This window comes from Bos indicus x Bos taurus, chromosome 3 (assembly GCF_003369695.1).
Source record: "Bos indicus x Bos taurus breed Angus x Brahman F1 hybrid chromosome 3, Bos_hybrid_MaternalHap_v2.0, whole genome shotgun sequence".
Taxonomy (NCBI): Eukaryota; Metazoa; Chordata; class Mammalia; order Artiodactyla; family Bovidae; genus Bos; species Bos indicus x Bos taurus.
This window is the reverse complement of record NC_040078.1, coordinates 3,149,204-3,165,875: the sequence shown is the minus strand read 5'-3', so window position 1 is coordinate 3,165,875 and position 16,672 is coordinate 3,149,204. Positions and strand designations below refer to the sequence as shown.

The 16,672-nt window shown below is 39.5% G+C and overlaps 1 protein-coding gene across 1 annotated transcript in view; it reads right to left on the bottom strand.

Annotated features, from left to right (window-relative positions):
* Positions 1 to 16,672, bottom strand: part of TMCO1 (transmembrane and coiled-coil domains 1) — a 64,125-nt gene that overhangs the window by 8,284 nt on the left and 39,169 nt on the right. The window lies entirely within an intron of this gene.

The following is a 16,672-nucleotide window of genomic DNA, read 5'->3' as shown; positions in this document are numbered from 1 at the left end:
CCAAAATTATTGATAAAGTCCCACAAGCCTAAAAGCATGGCCATAGAGAAATAAATAATAAAAACAAATCTAAAAACAAGAAGAAAAAGAACCATTAGTAGTTCAGGTAAGTTTTCCTCAGTAAAGCTGGAGAATATTTATATTACTTTCATAATAAAAGTAGCTCCTTCATGCCCCCTTTAAAAATTCACTGCACAAAGCAGTAAGAAGACCAAATAACAGAATGCCACTCCTATTTAATCAGTAAGTATTTCCTGACCACCTACAATGTATCCAGCAAAGCAAGGCATGATGGGAAGTTAAAGATAAAATCTAAAATAGTAAGGCATTACTGAATTAGCTACTGATAAACACATCTGTCTAGCTGACAAATACATTAATATAATCTAGAGAAAATGTACAAAGTATCCTTGCTCAGTTATTCTGCAGAAGGGTCAATTAAGTGAGTCCTTATCATTTTAGAGATAAAGACCAGTGTAAAAACCTCTGAGGCCCTTTAAATCACAGGTTTACTGTGATTTAAAGAAGACAAGTAAAAGGAAAATAGGAAATATTTCAAAGCACAGACTGAAAGGGTAGACTGTTGACAATCTCATTATGAATTTAAAACATAAATGACTACTGGACACAAGCCACTGTTCTAGATGGAAAACAGCCCTAACAGCAATGACCACGATGGTAACAGAAACGTTAAAACAAGGCACTTTAGTAGCCAAGACTGAAGTTCATGTATATCCAGGCAGGTTTATGCTTTGTTCTCCTTGTGGATCTCATTTCAGACTTCCTTTGTAAATACCAAATCAAGTTTATCAGTGGTACATTACTCAAGTATTTGTATTTTAATACCAACGCTCTGCATTTACTATATGCAATTTTATCTTTTAGTGAAATTCTAAAAATGAGTTTGAATTCCTATCCTCTCACAATTGAACCCACAATATTTTATTTTTAATGTTTACTTATTTATTTATTTTTGACTGTGCTGGGTCTTTGTTGCTATATGAGCATTTCTCTAGTTGCAGTGAGCCAGGGCTACTCTCTGGGCTTCCCTGGTGGCTCAGATGGTAAACAATCTGACTGCAATGCAGGAGACCTGTGTTTGATCCCTGGGTCGGGAAGATCCCCTGGAGAAGGAAACGGCAACTCATGCCAGTATTCTTGCCTGAAGAATTCCATGGACAGAGGAGCCTGGTAGGCTACAATTCATGGAGTCGCAAAGAGCTGGACACCACTGAGTGTCTAACACTCTCACTTTCAGGGCTGCCCTCTAGCTGTGGCGCACAGGCTTCTCACCGCGCTTGCAGTGGCTTCTCCCGTTGCGGAGCACAGGCTGCGGGGCACGTGGGCTTCAGTAGTCCCGGCTCCTGGCCGCTACAGAACAGGCTCAGTAGTTGTGGGTGCATGGGCTTAGCTGCCCCACAGCATGTGGGATGTTCCCTGGATCACACATCGAACCCATGTCTCCTACATCGGCAGGCAAGTTTTTTACCACTGAGCCACCAGGGAAGCCCCTCTCTACCTTAAAAAGAAAAAAGGTTTATTTTATGGACTAGTTTTTCTTAGATAAAAAGGTTCCCTGCTTCTCTGTCTATGAAGTCTTTTCCTCTAAAACACGGCTCGAGGCCATGGTTCTCTCCACAGTAGTAACAACATTCCATGTTTCTATAAATTCTAAGTTTGCGAATAGTTTTAAGGACTAGACATCAGTCCTTAGTTATCCTTGGTTTTGAGATGAGAAAGCTGGGGCAGATGGAGGTTATAACTCAGACACAGTTTTCCTCTATTAAACCACAACTCTCTAAAGGATATTTATCTTAGAAGTGAAAAATCTTATAGCAGGCCTGACCTGTTAAAAACTTACAATTATGAAGACTATATAAGACTATAAAAGAAAAAATACATTACATTGTTAAGTGAATAAGTGCATATAAATCAAAACCCATAGAATGTACAACATCAAGAGTGAACACTAATATAAATTATGGACTTTTGAATGATGATGTGTCAATGTAGGTTTACTGACTGTAAAGAAATGTACCACTCTTTCGTAAGGTGTTGACAGTAGAGGGGGCTACGTGCAACTGGGGGACAAGGAATCATAGGAAATCTCTGTACAGTCCATTCAATTTGGCTGTGAACCTAAAACTGCTCTAAAAAAGAGTCTATGAAAATGCATATAAAGACTTAAGAATATATGAAAAAATAATAATTGTATTAAAAATAGTTATAAATCACTTTCTCATTCCTTGTCTTCAAGTTTTTACAATATTGCTGAACAGGATAATTTAAAATGAGAAATATCTCCATAGGTGCTATCTCAAAGTGGTAGGCATTGTTCTAAGCAATCCACATGTACATTCTCATTTAATCCTCACAGCAACTCAGTGACACATATTATCCTTATATGCAGATAAACAAAGGAGATCCAACTGTCAGGCGGTAACTCAATAAATGCTCACTGAGCTTCACACTGTATAGCAGGTTCATTTATATATATTTTCTCCTTTATATCTTTCAAGAACTTCATTAAACTCGACCGGACTGCTTTCCTATAGTCTCTCAATTCTCCTCCAATTTTTCAGGCCTTCTTACAAGATACAGTTTAGAAATATGCATTATGCTAAAAGATAAGAGTTTCAATATATTAAGAAGATGATACAGAAGACTGCTTAACAGAAATACAAAATATAAGATGTGGTCATGCTTTGGAAGTTATTTTTTGGAAAAATTATTTTGAATTTCTGTCTAGTCCTGTGTAATCGGGTAACAACTGAAGAGTGTGTGTCAGAAGGGAAAAACAAAGGAAAACCATTTTCCCGTAATCATGCCTTCTTTTGGCAGGAAACTCAGAAAAATACCACTACAGGATTTGCGTTCCTTCCTCTCTGCAAAGGATAAGGACTGGTGATCAAGAAAAGGAAGTTGTTGGTTGCTAACTGGATATTTTGGGAAGACACAGGTCACTGGCAATAAACACATTCTGCTAAATTTTATTTCTTAGTCATTTAGCTAAAATAACTCAAGCCATAGCCACCCTCACTTTGCTCTTTGTCAGTTTCTCTGGCATCCGCAACCAACCTTCCGTTCCAATTGATTACAATTTCTCATCAAGTTCCCATAACATAATCTTTACTTTTTGCATAATGCTGCCTGTAAATCCAAACACCCTGAATGGCCCCATTCAACAGTCCCAGGATTTTCACAGGTTTTCACATTCAATAGTCCCAGGCTATTCAGGAGGATGACAAAAAGATTAAATGTTTAATGACAGTATAACACTTACGTAGCTGAAAGAGTACTGGGTAACAGTCAGAAGACTTGATTTCCAATACTGGCAAATTATGCAAAACAAACAAACAAACAAAAAAATAAAACCCAATACGCAATATCTTTTTATTGTACCAAATCTCCATTTTCCTTATGTTTAAAAGAAGAGGGCTTACTAGATCAATTATTTTTAGACTCTTTAGTCACAGAACCCTTTCTTTAAACAAAATCTCATGTAAAAAGTCAACAAAGAAAATTGATAAAATAGTTTTGGGAACCTGAAGCCCCTTGTTGGGCCCATCAAATTTTCCCACCAAGCACCTTGAAAGAAGCCACAGTCCTGTGTGGCTGTGGCACTCTAACATTCTTGAACACAGTTATGTTGTAATAGATTATATTGCTGACTTCAACACATATCTTGCAAGGTGAAAATCAAAATTCTAAAAGGATAAGTATATCAAATCTGCACCAGAATAACATCATTTCCTTCGTAAAGTTGAATGAATGAATATTTTTCTCTCCTTAGGTTGTCCAAAGGCCTCTTTTGTAAATAGGATCTCTTTTGGGAAGATTAGGGGATCAAGTGACAATTTCAATCAGTCAAGGAGAATGTTCTGAATTTTAGTTTTGTGTAAGAAGATAGATGTTCTATCCTTTTAAAATCTCATAACAGATAGTAGAACCCAGCTGGCACTATGTGGGGTATCGAAAACTCAGTATGAAATTGTAGTCTTACTAGTTTGAAGTACCAAAGGACAGAGTTTTGGGCAACCGTGAATGTGAAAGTGTTAGTCACTTTGTCGTGTCCAACTCTTTGTGACCCCGTGGACTGTAGCCCACCAGGCTCCTCTGTCCATGAAATTCTCCAGGCAAGGATACTGGAGAGGGTTGCCATTTCCTTCTAAACCATAGCAACTGAAAAAAATTGCTGGAAAATAGAGTTAACAGGGCCCTGTAAAATTCTGCATCTAAACTCTACCCAGGTGGCGCTAGTGGTAAAGATCCTGCCTGCCAGTGCAGGAGATACACGATGCAGGTTTGATCCCTGGGTCAGGAAGATCCCCTGGAGAAGAAACGGCAACCTACTCCGGTATTCCTGCCTGGAAAACCCCATGGATGGAGGAGCCTGGTGGGCTAGTCCATGGGGTTGCAAAGAGTCAGATAAAACTGAAACAACTTAGCATGCAAACTCCGCCCAATTCTCTGGTTAACTCTTAAGCTATTCATGGGAGAGACTGCCTTCAACCAAATAAGACTAAAATAACTTGAGATTTCCTAGATGTCTACCACAAAGAAAACAGACCTTGGAGTTTGAAGCTTTGAACCTTGGAGCCAACTTAACTGTCCACTTAAACAAACAAACAAACAGACAAAAACACCCCTCTCTGTTAAGAATAACAGAATCTAGACTCTCTATGCCCACTCCAGTGTTCTTGCCTGGAGAATCCCAGGGATGGGGGAGCCTGGTGGGCTGCCGTCTCTGGGGTCGCACAGAGTCGGACACGACTGAAGCGACTTAGCAGCAGCAGCAACAGACTCTATAGCTTATCATCTACAATGCACATGATACAATCTAAAATTGAGACATACCAAGAGACAGGAAAACATGACCCAGACAAAAGAAAACAGGCAACAGAGTTCAACCTTGAGATGATCCAAACTTTGGAATTGTAAGCAAGGTTTTAAAGAAGCTAATTAACCATGACAGGGGACATAAAAGAAATATATTCATTCACAATAAATGAACAAATAGTAAACTTCAGCAAGGAAGGAAAAAGACTAAAAAATAACCGAATGGAAATCCAGGAGCTAAAAAATACTATGACAAGCTTAGGGTTAACTCAGATTAGGGATAAAAGAGGAGTGTTGAAACTCCTTTTTTAGATTAGAGATATAAGAGAGGAGTCTGTGAACTTGAAGACAGATTACAAGAAATTATCCTATCTAAACAACAGACAGAAAAAGACTAAATAATTGAATAGACTCAGTTTTCTATTGGACAATACTAAACAGACTATAAGTAAATGGAATTAAGAGATAAAGAATGGGGCAGAAAAAAATAAGTGAAGAAATAATCGCTGAAATTCTCCCAAATTAAAAAAAAAATCCATAAGCTATAGAGGGATAATTAAAAAAAAAAAAATACCCTTGGGGGGGCGGGGTTCCCTGCTGGTCTAGTAGTTAGGATTTGGTGCTTTCACCATGGAGGCCCAGGTTCAAGCCCTGGTTGGGGAACTAAGATCCTGTTAAGCTGCCCAGTACAGCAAAAAAACAAAAAGTTACATTACAGTACCCTTAGGTACATAATAGTCAAATTGCTAAAAACCAAGCTTAAAGAAAAATATCTGAAAGCAGCCAGAGAAAAGTTATTATTATCTACAGGGATACAAAGACATAAAGGTCTTCTCATCAGAAATACCTGAAGCTGTTTCACCAGTGGCCACGGGGGCCACACTGTCCTGATTTCAGAAGCGACGGCCCTGCGCTTCCCTCTGGGTGAGAGCTCCCGGGCCCCCCAGCCAGGCCCTGCCCAGGAGATGCTGCCCGAGTGTGCTTGTCCCAGCCCCGGCCTGGTCACCACCACAAGCGATGGCGCACTGCTCCCGACCGCTCACTTGCTGCGGCCCCACTGCCGCTCCAGGGAGATGTCCCACCCCACCAGGAGCCAGGCCCAGGCTCTCCTGTCTGTCCCCGCCTCATCCACAAACGTGTTCTTTCTTGTGATCAGGTATAGGTTTCAGAATATAAGATCCGACTGTATATAACTGTAATAAATACGGGTTGCCACTATTAAAAGAAAATAAACCTGAAGCTGAAAGGATTAAAACAAACAAAAGCAGTCAATCCAGAATTCTATATCCTATGAAAATATCCTTCAAAAGTAAAGATAAACAAATATTTGGGGATAAATGAAGAGTAAGAGAATCTGTTGGCAGCAGACTTAAACTACAAAAAACACATGCAGGGAGTTCCCTGATGGTCCAGTGGTTAGGATCTGGCACTTTCGCTGCTTGGGCCTGGGTTCAACCCCTGGCCAGGAAACTTAGAGCCCATAAGTCACATAACAGGGCCAATAAATAAAGGAAAAAGAAACACATAGAAAGAAGGAAAAAAACACAGGGAAAAGTCACTTACCACTGTGCTGTGAAGTACAGACATTAAGCAGTGACATTCACCAACAATTCTGGACTCGGTGATCTCTATGTTTATTATATACTTTCAAGCCTTCATGTTTTTATGCAAACTATGCTAAGAAAATTCTGATAAAATTGGAAAACTCCTACTCACCCTTCAAGATACAATTTAAATGCCCCTCCTGTATAAAATCTTAGTTTCACAGAACTAATTCCTATAGTGATTTCACTTCCATAGCACACTTTCCCCCTCCCAAACCATTTTATATATGTATACATACACAAAAGTTATCAATCACATTCTGCTATTATTTATGGATCTGTCTTCCCACATAGACTGTGAGTTTCACAAGGGTAGAGATAATCACTCCTTGCTCTTGCATCTCAGCATCAAAGAATTCCTGGCATAGTGAAGAACTTGAATTATTCTTCAACAAGGACAGGAATATTCTAAATGAAGCCTTAAACTCACTGAAACAATTCAAAGGGATCAGATTAAGATGATGCCTGAATAATCTGTTCTCACTTAGTACTTACCTATCACTTTTCAAACAAAATGCATTCTCTAACTGATTTAAAGTTAAATACTACAAATGAAAATACTTTGCTTAAAGATGAGCTATACTGGAATTAATGAATTAAGTTCTAATCCTTAAATAAAGTGACATAAATTAATGATGAGATGCAGGAGATGGCAGGCATCTACCATTTTGATGACTTTAAGATAAACTGACATGACATAATTAGAACCTGTCCTTACAGACATACAAGCCATATCAAAATTCTTTGCCCTACGGAAGCCAAAAGTGTGATAAAAAATTAAACTTATTTTTATCCCTGTCCTAAGCACATATACCTGTTGAAGGAGACAATGACAAATTCTCACTGACATTTCTTCAGATCATAGCCATATATCCATATGGTTATACATTAAGATGTGGGTGACAAAGGAAAAAAAATATAAGAAACTCTTTCTTGTACTTTTCCTCATAAACATTAATTCTTTTTGCTTTTGAAGTAAAGAGAATTCTGTCATGGCTTTAACTATCATATACATTTATAAGAAGAGACCCGTTTTCCCTTAGCTGTTTACCAGGTAAATTTGCTGGGATTTTCACTAAGATTTAGAATACTTTCTATAGAGGAGATCATTTACTCAATCCATTACTGACTCATAATAAGAAAAGAAAAAAAAAGCAAGTTTTTTATTTTAGGAATTAAGAAAATTTCCTTTTATTCTTAAAATCCGTCACTACACTGGACTAACTTAACACCTCTGATAAAAGCTGGCAGACCTACCATTTCCGCTGCTACAAATTCACACAAAGGAAACAGTGATGTGAAGGTCAAGGCAGCTAATCACTAATCACCGCACATTAAGGAAGTAAACAAAAGGAGAAAGATAAAACAAGGAAAGGTAATTAGATTTATTTTCAGTTAATATGACATATCACCACCATGTTTTAATCTATGAAAAGAACCAGTCCTATCTTGGGCTGGGAAACAAACACTAATTTAAAAACATCCCAAGGGCAGGGGCAGGCGCTAACTTGTTTAAAAAAAAAAACAAAACACAAAAACCTACCACTTTAAGAATAACAGCTAACTTTCTATATCATTGGCATCTGATTATCATGATGTGGTGAGGTTGCACACTAAACCCTAAACCTGATTTCATCTTCGTGAAAATTGAGACTCAGAGCGGTTATATGACTCCCAAGGACATTAGGCTAGTAAGTGGCAATAAGAATCAAACCTTGGTGTTTTACCTTCAAATATTGTATTTCCTTAGGCTTAAAGAATCCACCTGCAATGCGGGAGACCTGGGTTTGATACCTGGGTTGGGAAGATCCCCTGGAGAAGGGAAAGGCTACCCACTTCAGGCCAGAATACTTCCCGACCCAGGAATCAAACCTGGGAAACACGGAAAAATTACCGAAGCAGACAGATATCCTTATTCAACTTAATATTATACCTCTATAATAATAAGGGGGCCTATTATGATAAGTAAGTGTTAGTAGCTCAGTCATGTCTGACTCTTTGTGACCCCCATGGACTATAGCCCACCAGCTTCTCTGTCCATGGAACTCTCCAGGCAGGAATACTGAAGCACATTGCTATTTAGTCCTCCAGGGACCTTCCTGACCCAAGAACTGAACCCAGGTCTTCTGCATTGCAGGCAGCTTCTTTACAATCTGAGCCAACATTGTAAAGGGAAGCCCTGATGTTATTATAATTGTGTAACAATGCTATATAAGTTAGCAGTTGTTGTTTTTGTTTGTTGGTTGCAGCTGATCTTGAGGTGATGCTCTCTTTTAACCAGTTAGTACACTCCTACCCTTGGGGTATTGTCATGAAGGGACTAGAGCTAGTCTATTCAATCACACTATCACTCAAGTAAAGGAAGTGGATTCTGGTTAACACTGTAGAGATGTTATTAACTGATATACGTAAACGCCATAATCTTTCATAAGATTATGGTCTCAAACTGGTGGTAAACTGAGACTTCAGATTAACAGTGCTGGGTGAAAATGGGGACCAGTTATGGAAAACAGTGTGCTGATGTCTCAGAAAAATTAAACACAGAGTTGCAGTGTGACGGCAGTTCTACCTGTGGAGTATAAAGGAAAAAGAAGCGGAAACAAGAACTCGGACGTTATATACCTGTGTCCACAGTAGCATTTCTCACAACAGCCAAAAGGCAGAAGCAGGCCTTTGGCAAATGAATAGATAAAAAAACGGTATACACATACATTGGAAAGTTTGTTCACTCTTAAAAAGGAAGTAAATTCTCACATATGCTACAATATGGATGAACCCTGAAAACATTCCAGTTACAAAAGGACTTAAGTATGATTCTACATTTATGAGGGCACATTCACAAACATGAACAGTCAAAAATCACAGAGATAGACATTAGAATGGTGGTTGCCAGGGACTGAGGGGAGAGGATAATGGAGATTTAGTGTTTAATGGGCACAGATTTTCAGTTTGGGAAGATGAAAAAATTCTAGAAATGGATAGTGGTGATGGTTGTACAACAACACGCAATGTACTTAATGTCAAAGAAATGAACAATTTAAATGGTTAAAGCAGTGTATTTTAAGTGATATTTATTTTACCACAATAAATGAAAAAGATTAAAAGTACTGGAATTACTGAGTACAGGAAATCAGAAAGTAGTTTCTGGGCATAAGAGAGCACTGCACTTTCCTTGGGAAAACTGCTACCAGGGGCAGTCACACTGACAAATTTAAACCTTGAGACTCTCCAAGTATGACATGTATGTTCTGACCCACTCCTTCATACTCTTTTACTCTAGGATCTCAGATAACATTGTTTAACCCATCCTATGGCACCCAAATCCAAAAGACCTGATTATCTACACTAGGTGTGAAGAAAGGAGGAGCATCCCTAGTCAAACACAGATGTTCAAATTTCAAAGAGAAAATATTAATTAATAATTTGACAGGGATTCACCCTATTCAAATACACATCAAATTCAAGAATTATCATTCACCTCACTGCATCTTCCGACCCTCTAGCTTCTTGGTCTTTGAAAAAAACGGGGAGGCAAACTTTGATCTCAAATGAATCCATATTTTCACGTTTTTCCTCATAAAAATCACACAAAAGTTGGCAAAGAACAAAAGAGAAAAGAAAAGAATAAATGAGGTATGCCAGTATTAACTCCAAATGGACTGAGCCATGACTATATAAGAAACTAACAGATAGTGGTAGAAAACAAAGATGAATTTCTGTATAACTTTAATAAAAGACTAATAAGAAAAAAAAAAAAAAAAAAACTCCAGCAAATAAAATTTTGCATGGCAAAAACCATACTAAGTAAAACTGAAACACAAACAACAGTTTGCAAAAATTATTAGTAACTTAGAGCACTCAGGGCTAAACTCCCTAAGAGCTAAAAACTAAGAAAATGACCCAATAGTGAAATAGGCAAAAAGCATACACAGTGTCCCACCTACCAAAGAAAGAAAAAAATACATGAGTAGCTCTTAGACAAATAGAGATGCCCAATCCAAATGCAAATTAAAACTACAATGAGATAGCAATTTTTACCTAATACACAGTAAAAACGCCAAAGTTTGACAATTTCTACTGGAGGTTGGGGGCAATTATGAATTTTCACACATAGCGATAGGGAGTAAAAAGTGGTATAACCTCAATTTGCCAAGTTTATAAGTTTATATTTGGGTATAGTATCTACTGTTTTGTTTCACACATGCCTTTTAGGTGCATCCTATGTACTCTATATAGATTCTTTAAGGTATATACAGGAAATTAAAAAATCTCTACCTTAAAAGAATTGGGGAGGAAAGGATAACATAAATGAAAATTACAAGTAGACAAAAACAAATTAAAAAATCTTGTAGTGTAAGGCAGAGTATGACCAACCACTATAGAAATTTGAATCATTCTGTGTTAGTTTCCTCATCACTTAATCAATTTAACAACCTCAACACAAAAACAATTCATTATGTTCTCTCAAAACTACTTTATGCTACAGTATATATCTGAAATTAAGTGGCCTATTTCTTTGCCTAAGAATGGTCTCATTGAGGGAATTGTATTCTATACTCTGAAAGCCTCATATTTTATGATGGCTTGTTTCACAGGCATCTACAAAGTCAAATCTTATATAACCTAAGATCCTAAAGAGCAAATAAAACAACAAAAGAAAATATGGAAAGAGCAAGTGAATAAGGATTTTAATTAAAAGAAAGAAGCATATATTCCACTGAAAAACTTCAAATACTGAACTATTTCAGACTGGATATAAGTTCATAATCCTCCTGTTACATACTAAGAAGTGGGGAAAGGAATATAGAAACTTTTGGCAGCTAATAAGATAAAAATTATAAAAGTAGGTCATTTTAGGGATTTTTAAAAGATTTTTAATATCTCAGAATACCTATACCATAGCTCTATATGCTGCCGCTGCTGCTGCTAAGTCGCTTCAGTCGTGTCCGACTCTGTGCAACCCCATAGACGGCAGCCCACCAGGCTCCTCTGTTCCTGGGATTCTCCAGGCAAGAACACTGGAGTGGGTTGCCATTTCCTTCTCCAATGCATGAAAGTGAAAAGTGAAAGTGAAGTCGCTCAGTCGTGTCCGACTCTTAGCGACCTCATGGACTGCAGCCTACCAGGCTCCTCCGTCCATGGGATTTTCCAGGCAAGAGTACTGGAGTGGGGTGCCATTACCTTCTCCGATAGCTCTATATACTTTTCTCTTATTAATATCAGTGCAGAGAACTGGACAAACAGAAATTAAAAGTATGAACATACATCCTCCTTGGCTGAAAAGAAATATTGAGTTTTTTTTTTTTTGGCTGCCCATTCTCGCCTCCCACTCTTTTTGGAGTATTCAGTAAGCAATTACTTCATTAAGCTCTATCAGTCTAGTATCTGTAGATACTCTAACTTTATAGCACATATTACAAACTCTTGGTTCTCGGAGTAGCGTGGTTGGCTGCTATATCGCCTGTTTTTAGAAATAAAGTTCCACTGGAATACAGCAACACTCATTCACTTACTTATTTTCTAGGGCTGTTTTCATAACACAATGGAAGAGTTTGCAAAAGTCTGCCTGAACGCTGTTGCCTGTTTTTGTAAATAAGGTTTTGTTGGAACATAGCCCCACTCGTTCCTTTACATATTGTCTAGGGCTGTATTCATATTATAATGGCAGAGTTGAGTTGCTGTGATAAAAATTGTACGGTCTGAAAAGTAAATACAAAAATATTCATCACCTAGACCCATACAAAGTAGTGAGTAAATACAAAGTTTGCTGACTTCCATGGTAAATGACCTCATGAAATTAACTGCTATACATATACCTCACCAGAATTTCTGAAATAACTGAAAGCAGTTTAAAGACTAGCTTGAGCTGAACTTTCTCAACAATCATTCTTAACATTTATTTCACTTAAGAAAATGCTACAGTTTTCAGATGGTGATTTCTAGGTAATGAAGTCCAGCTAGCAGTACAAATGCGAACAGGCAAAATGGTTTTCTGAGAAGGCCTTACAAATAACTGGGAAAAGAAGAGCAGTGAAAGGCAAAGGAGAAAAGGAAAGACATACCATATGAATGCTAAGTTCCAAAGAATAGCAAGGCGAGATAAGAAAGCCTTCCTAAGTGAATAATATGAAGAAACAGAGGAAAATATCAGAATGGGAAAAACTAGAGATCTCTTCAAGAAAATTAGAGATACCAAGGGAACATTTCATGCAAAGATGGGCACAATAAAGAAAAGAAATGGTATGGACCTAACAGAAGCAGAAGATATTAAGAATACAAGAATACACAGAACTATACGAAAAAGATTTTCATGACCCAGATAACCACGATGGTATGATCACTGACATAGAGTCAGACATCCTGGAGTACAAAGTCAAGTGGTCCTTAGGAAGGAAGCATCACTATGAACAAAGCTAGTGAAGGTGATGGAATTCCAGTTGAGCTATTTTAAAACTTCAAAGATGATGCTGTTAACGTGCTGCACTCAATATGCCAGCAAACTTGGAAAACTCAGCAGTGGCCACAGGACTGGAAAAGGTGTTTTCACTCCAATCCCAAAGAAAGGCAATGCCAAAGAATGCTCAAACTACTGCACAACTGCACTCATTTCACCTGTTAGCAAAGTAATGCTCAAAATTCTCCAAGCTAGGCTTCAACAGTACATGAACTGAGAAATTCTGTATGTTCAAGCTGGATTTAGAAAAGGCAGAGGAAGCAGAGATCAAATTGCCAACATCTGTTGGATCATAGAGAAAGCAATAGAATTCCAGAAAAATATCTACTTCTGCTTCACTGACTATGCTAAACCTTTGACTGTGTGGATCACAACAAACTGTGGAAAATTCTTAAAGACACAGGAATACCAGACCACCTTACCTGCCTCTTGAGAAACCTGTAAGCAGTCAAGAAGCAACAGTTATAATTGGACATGGAGCAACGGACTGGTTCAAAATTGGGAAAGAAGTATGTCAAGGCTGTATACTGTCACCCTGCTTGTTTAACTTATATGCAGAGAACATCATGCAAAATGCCAGGCTAGATGAAGTACAAGCTGGAATTAAGATTGCCAGGAGAAACATCAATACCCTCAGATATGCAGATGATACCACCCTCATAACAGAAAGCAAAGAGGAACGAAAGAGCCTGTTGATGAAGGTTAAAGAGGAGACTGAAAAAGCTGGCTTAAAACTCAACATTCAAAAAACTAAGATCATGGCATCCAGTCCCATCACCTCATGGCAAAATAGATGGGCAAACAATGGAAACGGTGATGACTTTATTTTCTTGGGCTCCAAAATCACTGCGGCTGATGACTGCAGCCTGAAATTAAAAGACACTTGCTCCTCGGAAGAAAAGCTATGACAAACCTAAGCGAAGTGAAAGGTTCTCAGTCCTGTTCGACTTTGTTTGTGACCCCATGGACTACACAGTCCATGGGATTCTCCAGGCCAGAATACTGGAGTGGGTAGACATTTCCTTCTCCTAGGGATCTTCCCAACCCAGGGATCTAACTCAGGTCTCCCTCACTGCAGGCAGATTCTTAACCAACTGAGCTACAAAGAAGCCCAAGAATATTGGAGTGGGTATCCTATCCCTTCTCCAGTGGATCTTTCTGATCCAGGAATTGAACCAGGGTCTCCCGCATTGTAGGTGCATTCTTTACCAGCTGAGGTACCAGGGAAGTCTAGACAGCATGTTAAAAAGTGGAGACGTTACATTACTGACAAAGGTCTGTATAGTCAAAGCTATGATTTTTCCAGTAGTCATATATGGATGTGAGAGTTGGACCACAAAGAAGGCTGAATGCTGAAGAACTGACGCTTTTGAATTGTGATGCTGGAGAAGACTCCTGAGAGTCCCTTGGACTGCAAGATCAAGCCAGTCAATCCTAAAGGAAATCAGTCCTAAATATTCACTGGAGGGACTGATGCTGAAGCTGAAGTTCCCATATGTTGGCCACCTGATGAGAAGAGTCAAGTCATTAGAAAAGACCCTGATGTTGGGAAAGGTTGAAGGCAGGAGGAGAAAGGATGATCAAGGATGGTTGGACGGCATCACCGACTCGACAGACATGAATTTGGGTAAGCTCTGGGAAATGGTGAAGGACAGGGAAGCCTGGCACGCTGCCGTCCATGGGGTTGCAAAGAGTCAGACACGACTGAGTGACTGAACAACAACAACTACTGTGAGTTTCCTGGTGGCCTAGTGGTTAAGATTCTGTATTTCACTGATGTGGCCTGAGTTTAATCCCTGGCCAGGGAACTGAGATCCCAGAAACCTCGAGAGATGGCCAAAAAAAAAAAAACAAAACCTGGCCTTCCTTGGTGGCTTAGTGGTAAAGAATTCGCCTGCCAATGCAGGAGACACAAGTTGGATCCCTGGTCTGGGAAGATCCCATAGGTGGCAGAACAAAACTCAAACTGAGTGCCACAACTATTGGGCCTATGCTCTAGAGCCCAGGAACTGCAACCATTGAACCCACGTGCCACAACTACTGAAGCCTGCATGCCCTAAAGCCTGTGCTCTGCAAAAAGAGAGGCCACTGCAGTTAAGAAGCCTGCACAATGCGATGAAGAGTAGCCCCTGCTCGCTGCAATTACATAGAGGCCCACACGGCAACAAAACCCTAGCACAGTCCAGGTTTGATGTAGGATACAGGATGGTTGGGGCTGGTGCACTGGGATGACCCAGAGGGATGGTACGGGGAGGGAGGTGGGAGGAGGGTTCAGGATGGGGAACACGTGTACACCCGTGGCAGATTCATGTTCAGTTCAGTCGCTCAGTCGTGTCCGACTCTTTGCGACCACATGAATCACAGCACACCAGGTCGCCCTGTCCATCACCAACTCCTGGAGTTCACTCAGACTCACGTCCATAGAGTTGGTGATGCCATCCAGCCATCTCATTCTCAGTCATCCCCTTTTCCTCCTGCCCCCAATCCCTCCCAGCATCAAAGTCTTTTCCAATGAGTCAACTCTTCGCATGAGGTTGCCAAAGTACTGGAGTTTCAGCTTTAGCGTCATTCCTTCCAAAGAACACCCAGGGCTGATCTCCTTTAGAATGGACTGGTTGGATCTCCTTGCAGTCCAAGGGACTCTCAAGAGTCTTCTCCAACACCACAGTTCAAAAGCATCAATTCTTCGGTGCTCAGCTTTCTTCACAGTCCAAATTTCACATCCATACATGACCATTGGAAAAACCATAGCCTTGACTAAATGGATCTTTGTTGGCAAAGTAATGTCTCTGCTTTTCAATATGCTATCTAGGTTCGTCACAACTTTTCTTTCAAAGAGTAAGCGTCTTTTAATTTCATGGCTGCAGTCACCATCTGCAGTGATTTTGGAGCCCCCCAAAAATAAAGTCTGACACTGTTTCCACTGTTTCCCCATCTATTTCCCATGAAGTGATGGGACCAGATGCCATGACCTTCGTTTTCTGAATGTTGAGCTTTAAGCCAACTTTTTCACTCTCCACTTTCACTTTAATCAAGAGGCTTTTGAGTTCCTCTTCACTTTCTGCCATAAGGGTGGTGTCATCTGCATATCTGAGGTTATTGATATTTCTCCCAGCAATCTTGATTCCCGCTTGTGCTTCTTCCAGCCCAGCGTTTCTCATGATGTACTCTGCATAGAAGTTAAATAAGCAGGGTGACAATATACAGCCTTGACGTACTCCTTTCCCTATTTGGAACCAGTCTGTTGTTCCACGTCCAGTTCTAACTGTTGCTTCCTGACCTGCATACAGATTTCTCAAGAGGCAAGTCAGATGGTCTGATATTCCCATCTCTTTCAGAATTTTCCACAGTTTATTGTGATCCACACAGTCAAAGGCTTTGGCATAGTCAATAAAGCAGAAATAAATGATTTTCTGGAACTCTCTTGCTTTTTCAATGATCCAGCGGATGTTGGCAATTTGATCTCGGCTTCCTTTGCCTTTTCTAAAACCAGCTTGAACATCTGGAAGTTCACGGTTCATGTATTGCTGAAGCCTGGCTTGGAGAATTTTGAGCATTACTTTACTAGTGTGTGAGATGAGTGCAATTGTGCGGTAGTTTGAGCATTCTTTGGCATTGCCTTTCTTTGGGATTAGAATGAAAACTGACCTTTTACAGTCCTGTGGCCACAGCTGAGTTTTCCAAATTTGCTGGCATATTGAGTGCAGCACTTTCACAGCATCATCTTTCAGGATTTGAAATAGCTCAACTGGAATTCCATCACCTCCACTAGCTT